This window comes from Cynocephalus volans, chromosome 11, assembly GCF_027409185.1.
Source record: "Cynocephalus volans isolate mCynVol1 chromosome 11, mCynVol1.pri, whole genome shotgun sequence".
Lineage (NCBI taxonomy): Eukaryota > Metazoa > Chordata > Mammalia > Dermoptera > Cynocephalidae > Cynocephalus > Cynocephalus volans.
In genome coordinates, this window is record NC_084470.1 from 98740959 (window position 1) to 98753224 (window position 12266).

A 12266-nucleotide genomic window follows, 5' to 3' on the forward strand; every position below is an offset into this window, starting at 1 on the left:
GTTAATCAAAGCATAGTCTTTCCAAACTGTTTTCCAACACAGATAAAGGTGATCTTAGGAACAGGGAGAAAGTCTTTTAAAATTAAGTGTTCTGTAAAAGCCAGGTCTGGTCAGGAATTTGCCTAATTTGACACATTGTTGCCTATACCTTTGATGTTTTCCTCACTATTTGGTTCTAAGTTTGAACGTGGAAGGTTTTTTTTATGTTAAGCATTTTTCTGAAGTTTAAAAAAGCCCTTGGGATTGCTGATTTCATGGAGTTCTGCAATTTGCCTGCAGCATTATTTGGGATTTGCAGAGCATCCTGTTTATTTGTTACAGACTTTCTATTCCTTGATCTCATCATATCCTGGAAGTTTCTGGTGGTGAATGCCTCTCCCCACCCCACAGCTGCTGCTTGTTTATGAGCCAGAGGCACTTTCTGTACATGCAGCATTCATCAGCGAGATCTGAGAGAATAGTCCAGCATTTCTGGATGATTCTGGGCAATGCAGAACTGCCCAGAGACCCTCCACTTCATGAGAGGGAACATCCCCAGGAGAATGCCCCATATGCGCGTGACCCAGGAGAACGAGATCGCTCATCCCACAGAGCCAGCCTCCCTTGGTTCCCTGAAACCCAAATCGTCATCCCACGGCTTGACACAAAAGGAAGATCATCTTGCTGGATGCCAAGAACTGTAGTGATGACACTCTTTGTCATGCTGTTTCCTCTTATTTATGCAGTAGAGAGTAGGATGTTTTCAAATAAATCCTCTAAATATGAAATCCTGAGAACGCATTACTTTGAAAACGCTGCACCGTTAACAGCCTTTTAGTTGGTTACATTATAAAGCAGTTGTAACAGCTTAAAAAAAAAAATCTGAGTCGAAATGTGTTTCCATGGCCCATATGCCGAATTCTGGCATCTTCATACCTTTTTCAAGCTGTTGTCAATTAGTAAAGAAGTCAGTGTCTGCCTTTATCTCCTTTGTAACACTGACTGCGTGCTTGGATGCTGCAGAGCCCCAGAGGGAGGTGTTGTCTTCGGTCACAGGTGATTCGGTGCAGCGGTAACTGGGGAGACAAAATCACATCGCAAACATCCGTGGATGGAAACTTGGACCGTCAGCAAACAGAAAAGGGGAAATGGCCTTTGTTGAGGAAAACAAACTGTTTTCCAGGCCAACAAGCTGTGATCTTGGACTTCTTGCCATATGCATGTTTTCTAGAGAGAGCAGAGCCTCCCTGATCGTACGACATTCCTTGTCGGCCTGGGTAGCGCGCAGTTGCTGTCCAACCTGGATCAATTGGCCTCTCCAGTCCCTTCGACTGTGACTTTGAGTCTCCCTTTGTTCCCACACTCTCTGCTTTTGGAACCTCATAAGGACATTTGTTTTTAGTGTTAGTGGAGTGTGTGTTGACTAATAGTCAAACGTACTTTCTTGGTGGCAGCAAATGGCCTTTCATCTTCAGGACACAGTTCCTTTAATTTTAATGTGTCATGAGTCTTATTTCTTTACACTTTAGTATGGAATGCCAGTGCTGATGGAATTTCTGTTGGATGTCACAGGAGCACAGAAAACAAACCAGACCTTCATTAGAAAAGTGGAAACTGTGGGGGAGGGGGAAAGAGGAATTGGTAAAGGGACACAAAAGTCAACTACATTGTATATTGATAAATTTAAATAAACAAAAGAAAACTGGAAACAGTGATATGTAATTTTTAAAAAGCATAATTAAGTTGCAGCTTAAAGTAGGAAGGGAATATGGGAGTGCTGGCATCCTGGTTCCTATAAACCGTGTAGGTCAAAGACTGGAATCAGAAAATACAGAATGATCACGGGGAATATGCTGAGACTAGAAGATGGTTTCTTGGTGCATTGGTGGCCGCTGAGCGGGTTTTCTGTCAAATCACTTTTGGGTGCGTTTAATATGGCTCAAGCAGCCACACAGACTCTCTGCAGTCAGGACTTCAGATGAGTTGGCCCAAAGCCCGGGTTATTTTACGACCCGTTATTTGGTCATATGTATTTGTCCTATGGCTCTCTCCCTCCTGAAGGTGGAGAAATGGGCTGCTTTAGGAAAGAAGAGGGAGATGCAAGGGCTTCAGCTGTGTGTTCTTCAGACCAAGGCAGCAGCTTTCTACAGGGTCTGCATCTGGAAAGCAAGTGCTGTAATGGGAATAAGGTGGGTTTTTGCCACCTACTGTATAACAAACAAAGACATTTTCAAGTGATAACTCCCTGCGCTGACGAGGATGTGGTGATGCTCAAACTTCCATACTTTGCTGGTGACAGCAGAGTTGCCGAACTGCAGAGCAGTTTTGGTCTCTGAATTAAGACTCACAAAAATATTTGTATGTTTTGATTTAGAAATCCCATTTTGGCAAGTTTATCTTAAGAATAGCATCTAGGGCCACACACGGGGCAAGTGGCGTCCAGGGGCCACACTGCAGTCTGGACGGGTACCAGAGCAGCCCAAGGGAGTGGGCGTGGACTGGAGCTATTCTGTAGCTTTCATTCTTATTTACTTGACCCCTCTGTGTCTCTGAATGCCACATTTCCATCAGTTGATGGAGGCAGAGAACGTTCCCTCCACCGGATGTGGAGGAGATGCAGAGACTCCGTTGTTCCTTCCTGTCTCTCTGCAGGGCACGGCCACCCTCAGGCTAAGCCCCTGGGAGAGCATGCCTTGCTGTGAAGGTTTCTGCTGGCCGGCAGAGCACTCTCCCAGTGCTGTGCTCTCGGATGAAAACGGACGTGCAGAGTCCAGCACTGGTGGTGGCCCTCCCCAGCTCCCCACCAGCTGCACTTTGGCCTCTCTAGTCCTCGTCCCCACCCTCCACTGTGGGGAGCTTTCTTTCCAGGATGGTCCCCCGCTGCCTTTGTCCCTGCATGGTGACTTCGTCTTCCACCTGGAAAAGCTAAGGCACATTTTATGTGACTCAGACCCAGTCCACTTCCTCCAGGGTGCGCCCCCGCCGCCCCTGCAGGCCCGCACAAAGCTGGTCGCGTCCCGCAGAGCCCTGCCTTCCTCTCTCGAGCTCTGTACGCTGGAGGCAAGGCCTGCAGACGGCAACCTGGCACCATTAGCCCCTGGAGGAGTTTTGTGAGATCCGCTCCGACTTTTTAACGATTGAACTGGTAAGGGCAAACACTGTATGATTCCACTTATACAAGGTCCCTAGAGTTGTCAGATTCACAGACAGAAAGTAGAACGGTGGGTGCCAGAGGCTGGGGAGGGGCAGCGGGAGTTAGTATGTGACGGGGACAGGTTTCAGTCTGGGAAGAGGAGAAAGTTCTGAGATGGATGGTGGGGATGTTTGCACAGCGATGTGAGTGCCACTGAACTCTACTCCTAAAAATGGTTAAGACAGTAAACTTATGTTATGCGTGTTCTGCCGCAATTTCTTTTTAAATGGAACTGGAGGACTTGGTTGACAGTGAAAGCTGGATTTCTAGCTTCTTTTGAACGTTTGGAAGGCTGGGCCACCCTGGACCCTCATTCCTGCATGGCCTTGGTCTGTGGAGGGCAGGGACTGAGCACTCCAGCTCCCGGCAAGGCCTGCCCAGCCTGCTTCACTTGGTATTTACCTGCCCAGCCCTGAAGGCCTCTGAGTCACCTCACAGGAGACTCATTGTGTATGTGTCTGTCCCCAGGGCCATGCTTGTTGTGTTTTACAAATCTCTGTATGTGCTCCAGCTAGTTACTGGCAAGCATACAGCAGGCACTTAACAAAGGTACAGTGAGGGGTGGCTTCCTGCATGCATGGAGATGAAAGTAGTCTCCAGGTCTCTGAAGCCAAAACAAAGCAACACAATGTCACTAATCCACATACCTGTGTCACCTCCAGTTATATGTGAATCCCAGAGGAGGAAAGTCTGACCATATCTGAGTGTCACTGTCAAAATCACAGGCCCCGGGCCGGCCTCTGGCTCACTCGGGAGAGTGTGGTGTTGATAACACCATGGCCACGGGTTCGGATCCTATATAGTGATGACCAGTTCACTCACTGGCTGAGCGTGGTGCTGACGACACCAAGTCAAGGGTTAAGATCCCCTTACCGGTCACCTTTGAAAAAAAAAAAAAAAAAAAAATCCCAGGCCCCGCTGCCCCAGCCCCAAAGCCCTCCTAAGAGCCACCACCATGGCCAGTTTGGAGTATATCCTCCTGGGTTTTCTCTATGCCTCGATGTGAGCCATAGAAAATAGTGTTATTTTATGTGTTTTAAAATGGGTAAGTGGCGAGCTATGCAGGCATCATACAGCAATTTGAGTTTTTCTCTGGACAACATGTCTTGAGGTCCTCCCGGCTGGCTCATACAGTTCACGATGGCGAGCCTTCCTTATTTTTTGAAATGAGACCAAACAAACACGACTTCATTATTTCTGGTGGCCAGGGCAGGAGTGGTTTGTTTTAGTTTGCTTGCTTGTTTTCATTTCTGTGCACTTTACATAGATTATCTCAGTTAAACTTACGAACAATCTGAACAGGTGGGGATTATTATCATCCCCAGTGTGCAAACGAGGAGACTGAGGCCCAAGGAAGTTGAAAGCCCCGCACAAGGCTTCCCATGGTGGAGCTGGATGTAATCAGAGGAAGTCTAATTCTGGAGTCCTCCTGCTGACCCTACCCCTGACACAGCTGCTTTGTGCTTTTCTGTTTTTTCCTGGATATCTACCTTGAACACGTTACTTTTACGATCAGAGGAAAGAGGCCATGCATTATTTAAAATGCAGGCAGATGAACACAGTGTTCTCCATTCCATGTGGGCTCCTGAGTTGGGAGCACATCCAATGCAGGGTTTTCTGTGAGGGCGGGCGTGCTCTGCACCTGTGCTGTCCGGTAGGGGAGCCACTAGCCGCGTGTGGCTGTTAAGCTCTTGAAATGTGGCCAGTGAGATTGAGGAACTGAGTTTTTCATATTTTTCATTTAATTAATTTAAATTTAAGTGTAACTGACCCACTTGGCTCATGCTGCCATATTAGATGATGCAGATTGGTACTGCCCTTTCCACAGCCACACTATCTGATGGCATCCATACCTTGCTGGCAGGATCCCGGTCCCCACCCACCTATTTGACATACCCAGGAGTGCTCACCCCTGCAAGGGCTGTACCGGCTGCCTGCTCCATGCTGGAAGCTGAGCAGTGTGCCCAGATTGCGAGGGTGGGCAGAGAGGGCCAGATGGCCGTCTCTAGCCTCTTCCTGCGCAGGGCCAGGAGGGGTCAGAGCTGGAGCTGCAGGACACCTCTGATATTGGCAGATAGCTTCTGCCCATGGCCTCCCTTTGCCTTGTCCATTTATCCTGAGCAAGCCAGAACTGAGTAGGTGGAGAATGCCTGGGCTGTGTCCACAGGGCTCCTTGGGAGGTGGAGCTGTGGTTCCGGAAGCAAGGCTCCAGGGGCGTGGCTTGGCCTGCCTCTGCTTGAGGAATCAAGATCCAGATCACCATTTCCCACTTACAGGAACCAGCAGCACTTCTGACATTATTCTTACTTACTAACATAATATTACTGTGTGCCATGTGCGATACATAATTAATGTCAGTTTTAAGAAGCATTATGATTTCACCAATGATCTCCCTGCATCTTTCAGGTGGTCAGTAATGTCCTGGAATTGGAAATGATCCAGGCAGATGATCCGTGCAGAGAACACAGGGCTGCTCTGGGCCTCCCCCTCCATCTTTACAAGAACCCTTATAACAACCACGTGCATTTATTAAGTGCCTCCTGTGTGCCACGCACTGTGCTAACCACCTTACACTCACATACTCGTTAATCTTGACAGCACCGTATGACGTGGGCCTTGTGAGTGACTCTCACTGCAGGTGATGAGTCTGAGCCTCAGAAGGTAAAGTCACCTGCCCAAGGTCACACAGAAGTGACCTCCACCCTTAACCCCAGTCTGCTATTTCCTGTCATTCTCTGGCTTTAGTCTCCTGTTTTTCAACTGGATGATGACTTCTCTCTCCCAGTTTGGGTTGCCATTATCAAACAGGAGGAATAGCAGTTCCAATGGCCTGACATAGGGCCAGGCATACAACAAGTGCTTAGCAAATGAGTCTCTGTTCTTTTTGCCTTCACAACATCTTAGCTGAATTTAATTTGCGATCGTGTTCTTTCATTCATTCATTTGCTCATTCACTCATTCGTTCATTAAACCCCGGTGTAAGGGGCCCTTCCGCTCAGTGGGCCCCGTCTGTGCAGAAACCCATGAGGCTGTCCCTGTGCTGGAGGGAAGTTTGAACTGTCCAGTGCAGGAAACGCTGTTTCTCACGCCTGTGCTTGCTCCAGGACCAGACAGATGCGTTGACTCTGTGGCTAAGAAAACGCCAACCCATCTCCTGCCTGTCTGAAACCTCTGGGATCGTGACTCCAGCTGTTTTCAGTTGCTTGCATCTCCTAGGCTTTCTGAAAGTTCCACTTCTGAAATACTAAAAATATAATATCTTACATCCTGGAGCATGAATCTGTGTTTCTTTTTAAAGCGATTCGCTCTACCTCACGCAATCCCTTGTTTTTTAAAAGTAACATTTATGACAATTTCAACAGAAGTTAAACTTGGGTTGCCAGGATTCTGTATTTTTATCTTGGTTTTTTACTGACCCTAAGCTCCAAACAGCTGTGCTAGCACTTTTGGGGAACTTCTGTAAGGTAATGGAGGGCACGACAGACCTAACAATGTTTTCCAAGGGGGAAAAAGGGTCTGTTATATGTTACACCCGGGAATTTTTAGTTTGAAGGAAACCGAACTGAAAAGTGATTTAACGCTTCATCTGGAAGAAAGCTGGGACTATGACGACGGTCCTCACAGGTGTGAGAAACACACTAGGGACAGGGAGAATGCTGAACGCCAAGAGAATGCATGCATTTGTGAATTTTCTCCTCTGAAACTGTATAAAGGGAAGAAGGAGGAAAAGGGGGTGGAAGCTAGCGCTGGTTGAAGACCTACCCAAATATGCTATATTATTTATTCCCCCAGCAACTTCAGGGGATGAACAAATGTCTCCGCATTTTACAGGGAAGTGACCAGAGGTAACTACTATCTTGACATGTGTCTCATTCTTTGCTCTTTTATGTTTTTTATCACATAGGCTTGGATCTCTAAAACTAAATATATTGTTTGTTTTTGCTGGCTTTGTTAACATCATAAAATTACATTACACTCCACAGTCTTCTATGACTTGCTTGTTTTTACTTTGTATGTGGTTTCTAAGATTCATCTGTGCCGCGGCACGTAGCTTTGATTTGTTCATGTTTCATTACTGCATGACAACCTGTATTGTTGTTAGTTATAACAACAGGCTACCGTGGACAGTATTATGCCTTTGTCCTGGTGCCCATGTCAAAGAATTTCTCTTGGACGTATATCTTGGGGTGGGATTGCTGGGAAATTATGGAAACTCAACCTTAAAAGATGCCAAACTGTTTTCCCAAGAGGTTATACCAGCTTCTCTCTCTCTTGCAACATACATGAGTTTGTGACTTCCTTTAAATGTAGAAGTGGGACTAAATCAAGTCTCGCTCCCTCCTCTCAGTGCGCTGGTTTGTTCCACGCTAGCGCTCACTGATTTAATTCTCCCTTTGGGTTTGAGTAGTCAATACTCCCAGGCCTGGCTCCTCCAAGTCCATCATGTGCTTCTCAGGCCAGAGTTCCACAGTGGTGGCCTGCCTTGTTGGCCTGACCACACTTTCTGCAAGTTTCCTCCCTTCTGAAGCTCGCTGATCTTCTATGGGCTGCCAGGAACGCAGGGCCGGGGCTCTCCCTAATCATGGGGGAAGGGACTGCCTGTCCTCTTCCAGGTCAGATGCTTCACGTCAGATGTCCCCAGGGAAACTGCAGCTGGCGTGCAGAGCCTCAGCCCTGTGCGCCTTCCATCATAGAATGAAGCTTGGATCATAACAGACGGTTTTCATTTGCTCTCATGTATTCATGAGATCTGTAGTTTTATGATACCATAATATGAAGTTCACTATCTTATAAAATAAGCCGAAATTTTTCTACCAGCACACTCACTGGAGGAAAGAGCTCCTTGAAAATCCAGAAAAGAGGCTGGTTATTTCAGTGGTTAGAGCGTGGTGCTGATAACACCAAGGTCCAGTGTTTGATTCCGTACTGGCCAGCCAAAAAAAAAAAAAAAAGAAAGAAAGAAAAAAGGAAATCCAGAAAAGAGGCATTTGCTAGGCTGATGCAAATAAATACAACAGCCTGTGAAAGAGTTAATTGCTCCTGGATCTCTCCATCCGGTGCTGTTAAGTTGGGTCAGAGCCAAGGCAGCGTGCTTTTTCAGAATGGATTCTTCCATCTTTCAGTGGAGTTGGTCTCTTGGCAGACTGAGCAAAATCCTACAAGGCCCCCGAGTGGCCGCTTCAGAGGGTCAGGGGAATGCGTCTGGCAGGCACCTGCAGAGGAGCAGAGGCGGGAGAAGGGAGGGGGAGCCTTGAGCTTGCAGATCCTGTCCTGCCCGTAGGGGCAGGCCTGCCGCACAGTGGGGCTAGGTGCACGGGGATGGGAGAGTGAAGGGGGACCCAGGGAGCGAGGGGGGACATGGGGGAGCGAAGGGGCCGGGGAGAGGACGCGCTGTCCGAGGCTAGTCGCGCCCCTTTGCCTGCGCTTCAGACAATGCGCTCCCCGTCCTTCCCTGATTGAAAAGTGAAACGTGGTCAGGGTGGATGTAGGGACAGTACAGGACCCAGGCAGCTGGGAGGCCACAGGGCTGGGCCCCAGCATGGGCAGAGGGTCTGCCCCTCTCTCGGGCCACAGGCTCGTCATCCGCGGCTGGGCAGGGGCTGCGGGGCCGGAGCGACGCTGCCTGGGGTCGTTCCTCCCCACGGAGGCTGGAGGGTGCTGGGGGACAAGCTTCTGACCAGACTTCCTGTAACGATCTTGTGGAGAAAGTGGTCACGAAAGTGGTCACGTTAGGCCAACTTTTTAAAAATGTAAACGTCGCTCTTGTGCCTGAAACCCTCCTGGTCCCCATCTCTCCGGGCAGAGCCAGGTCCTCCGGGCCGCCCTCACCCCAGGACCTTCCCTGAGCCCCGCACTCGGACAGCGGACAGCTGGGGTCGCCCAGCCTCTGAGACCCGGTTGTGGTGTCCACCATGCTCTGGGTGTGCCCTGGGGTGCACACGCGGAGAACAACTTTGAACATGTGGGCTGACGGCGGCAGGCTCTCCCAGGTGGGTCAGTCTCTGCCCAGCCCTTCTTGGCTCGTGCACCTGCTCTCAGGAACCTGGGAGACTCCCAGAGGATGTTTCCTAGTGGCCTCCCTGTGTGCACATCTGCATACGCTGAGGAGCACAGCCACATGACAGGCATCCCCTCGGGGCAGCAGCCCCAGGCACAAGCCTCGGCCAGCCAGTGGGTGTGTCTCGCAGCAGGTTGTTCCTCCTGTCACCAAGGGCTTGCCTTCCACCCCTTCAGTCTCCTGCTTCTGGCCTGCTTTGCCCTGAGCTGGGAAGGTAGAAACACCTGTTTGGGGTCCAAAGCCTCTCAAGTCTCCGCCTCGCCACTCAGCAGCTGGGCTGAGCTCCACAGTTCACCTTCTCTGAGGGTCAGCTTTCCAGCCAGAAAGTGGGGAGAAGAAACCTGAACTCACAAACTTCCAGGTGGTTCTTTGAAATAAGAACTCAAATGAAACAAACTCTGGGAAAACTACTTTGTCATTTATAGACTCCCACTCGAATAGCAGGGGTGGTGATGACTGTCTTTTAAGGCCTAATCTCTCTTTCCCCACTCGAGGTGATGTTTTACCAGCTTTTTCTTCTGTGGAAAATGAATGCTAAGGAGGAGTGGGGCCTGAGAAGGGAGGCGGGTGCCGGGTCTTCCTTCCGGCGTTAACAGGATCGTCAACTTTCTCGGTGCTTCTCAGTGAATTCTTTTTTTGCACATGGTGGTAGCATGGAAAGTTACTCAGACAGATATTTTGCATGAGATGAAGAGACTAGACCATTTAATCATTCAGCAGAGAATTAAGTGCTTATTTTGCATCAAAGAAAGGGCACTTCAAAAAGTTCATGGCAAGATTCATATTACCTTTTATTTCTATTTTTCTACGAACTTTTTGAAGTACCCTTATACAGTGCTAGAGTGTTTCAAGGGTACCTAAGGTTTGTTTATTTTTATTTTTGGCAGCTGGTTGGTATGGGGGTCCCAACTCTTGACCTTGTTGTTATAACCCTGAGGAGCTAACTGGCCAGCCCAGGGTTTGTTTTAATCAGGGACTGTGAGACACACAGACACAGAAATGACTGTCATGAAGGACGAAGTTTATACTCACAGGTCTCTAGAAACAGGAGGCGGGGTGCACCAGGCAGGCCATGCAGGGAAGCGCTGGGGTGTGGGGCGGGGACTGTGGACAAAAGCCTTTATTGTGCTTTCCATGGGAGGGCTCTGGGGTATGGGCTGTCCCTGGTCGTCTGGTTCCTGTTCTGGGGGGTTTAGGGCAGGGGACAGTGGCCTGGAGGGTGAGAGCCCCTTAGAGTAGGTGGTTGTGGGTGTGAGCTCCCAGTTGATTGGTTTGCTTTGAAAGGCAGGTGGGCTCTTAGACAAGTTGTTTCTTATCTCTAGGAATTAGCTAACCCAGTGTCTGGGGTGGGGGTGGGGGGCAGTCCTTCCAGGATCATCAAGGCCCAGAGCGTTTAACCATCCAAATACTGAAAATTTAAAAACATGGTTAATACATAGAGGATCAAGGTAAACAAAACTAAAATATGTCGGTGCAGGGGTTTTCTTTAAAAAAAAAAAAAAACCAACAAAAAGCAGGAGAAGAATTTGCATTGCATATGCAGAACTACTGCTCAGTAGACTCCTCTGCATGTGGGAGAGGGGACATATCGCTTCAGCTACAGCTAGAGGAATGGAGTTGAATCTTTTTGGTGAGTGGCCATTATGGAAATATTGCCTCAAATTCATTTCAACAGACAGGACTACGCCGGGAACCCTACAGAAGAGACAGATGAATAAATGTGATTCTTACCCTCGAGGACGGCCATGTCAAACACAGGCACACCTGCCTGAACCTCCTCCCCAGTCCATGCAGGCCTCACGAGTCCGGCCGGACCCGCCTCAGGCTCCTCTACAGCACAGTTGGGGGAGCAGCCTTCACCACCCCGAGCTGTTTGTCTCTTGGGCCCTAGGGACCTTCAGTCTGAGTGGGGTGGTACTTGAAGAGAGGAGGGGTGCTGTGGGCATGGAATAAAAAGCGGTTGCTCCTGCGTTCCGAGAACTGTGGCCAGCGCCCTAGACATGGGATTTGAGCTGGGCCTCGAGGGCCTCTGCTCTTGGCCCGGTGCAGGGTGAGGTCATCAAGGTGGGGGGATGTCTGGTCAGAGGCGCAGGGCTGGAGAGTGTGGTGTTCTTCCAGAACAGAGAACAGGTGGGTGTGCATGTGGCTTGGAATGAGCTTGTTAGAAAGGCGGAGGCTGTGAATGTTGGACTGGAATGTACAGACCGCATTCTGGAACAATGGGGCAGTCTGACCACTGCAAGATCAGGGCAGGCTGTCAAGAGGAGGCGGGTCACATGCAGAATGGTTCAGGACAGGAGAGTTTGGGGCAGGCAGGGAGACTGGCTATGAAACTATTGCAAGTTAAAAGGTGGCAAGGGTCTCAACCCTGCAAGGACATAGAAGTTCAAAGAAGTAGACTGTGGATCTGGACATCTAGAGGGGTTTGGGGACCAGCTGGATGTAGGGGTAGAGTTAAAGTCAAAGACGACAGCCCTGTTTTGAGCTTGAATAATCTGGAAGGATCACTGGGCCATTATGGATGGTGTGGAACCCAAGAGAGCCTTGGTGGAGCTGTTTGAGGAGTCGTGGCACAGCTGGGAGATCTGCAGCTCTGGAAAGAAGCCGCAGTCAGAAAATGTATCCCTGGGAGATGTCTATGTCACAATGGGAGTCAAAGCGTGGGAGCAGGGCACGTGGACGGGGCAGAGCTTGAGTGACCAGGGGCCTCCTGCCTGTCACGTGCATGCAGGGCGGCAGGTCTTAGAGTGTCTCAGTAATGTGGGGCTGGCTCACGAATAGGCAGACCAGTGGAAGTGAGTGGAAATCCAGAAACAGATGGACTCACATGAAAGAGGCAGCTTCATATAAGGTGAGGAGGACCACAATTCAGTGACCTAACGGAGGACATTTTCATAGTTCTCCTGGGACAATGAAGAAGCGTCTGCGTTTTGAAACTTGATGTAGATGGTGGTGGAACAACACTGTACACGTCCTAAGTGCTGCTAAATGGGGACACTTGGAAATAGTTAGTTTTATGTGATATGAATTTTACCT

General features: G+C 49.2%; 1 protein-coding gene across 3 annotated transcripts in view; it reads left to right on the plus strand.

Moving 5' to 3' along the window:
• The window catches only part of MGLL (monoglyceride lipase), a 122250-nt gene that overhangs the window by 74568 nt on the left and 35416 nt on the right, over positions 1-12266 (plus strand). The window lies entirely within an intron of this gene.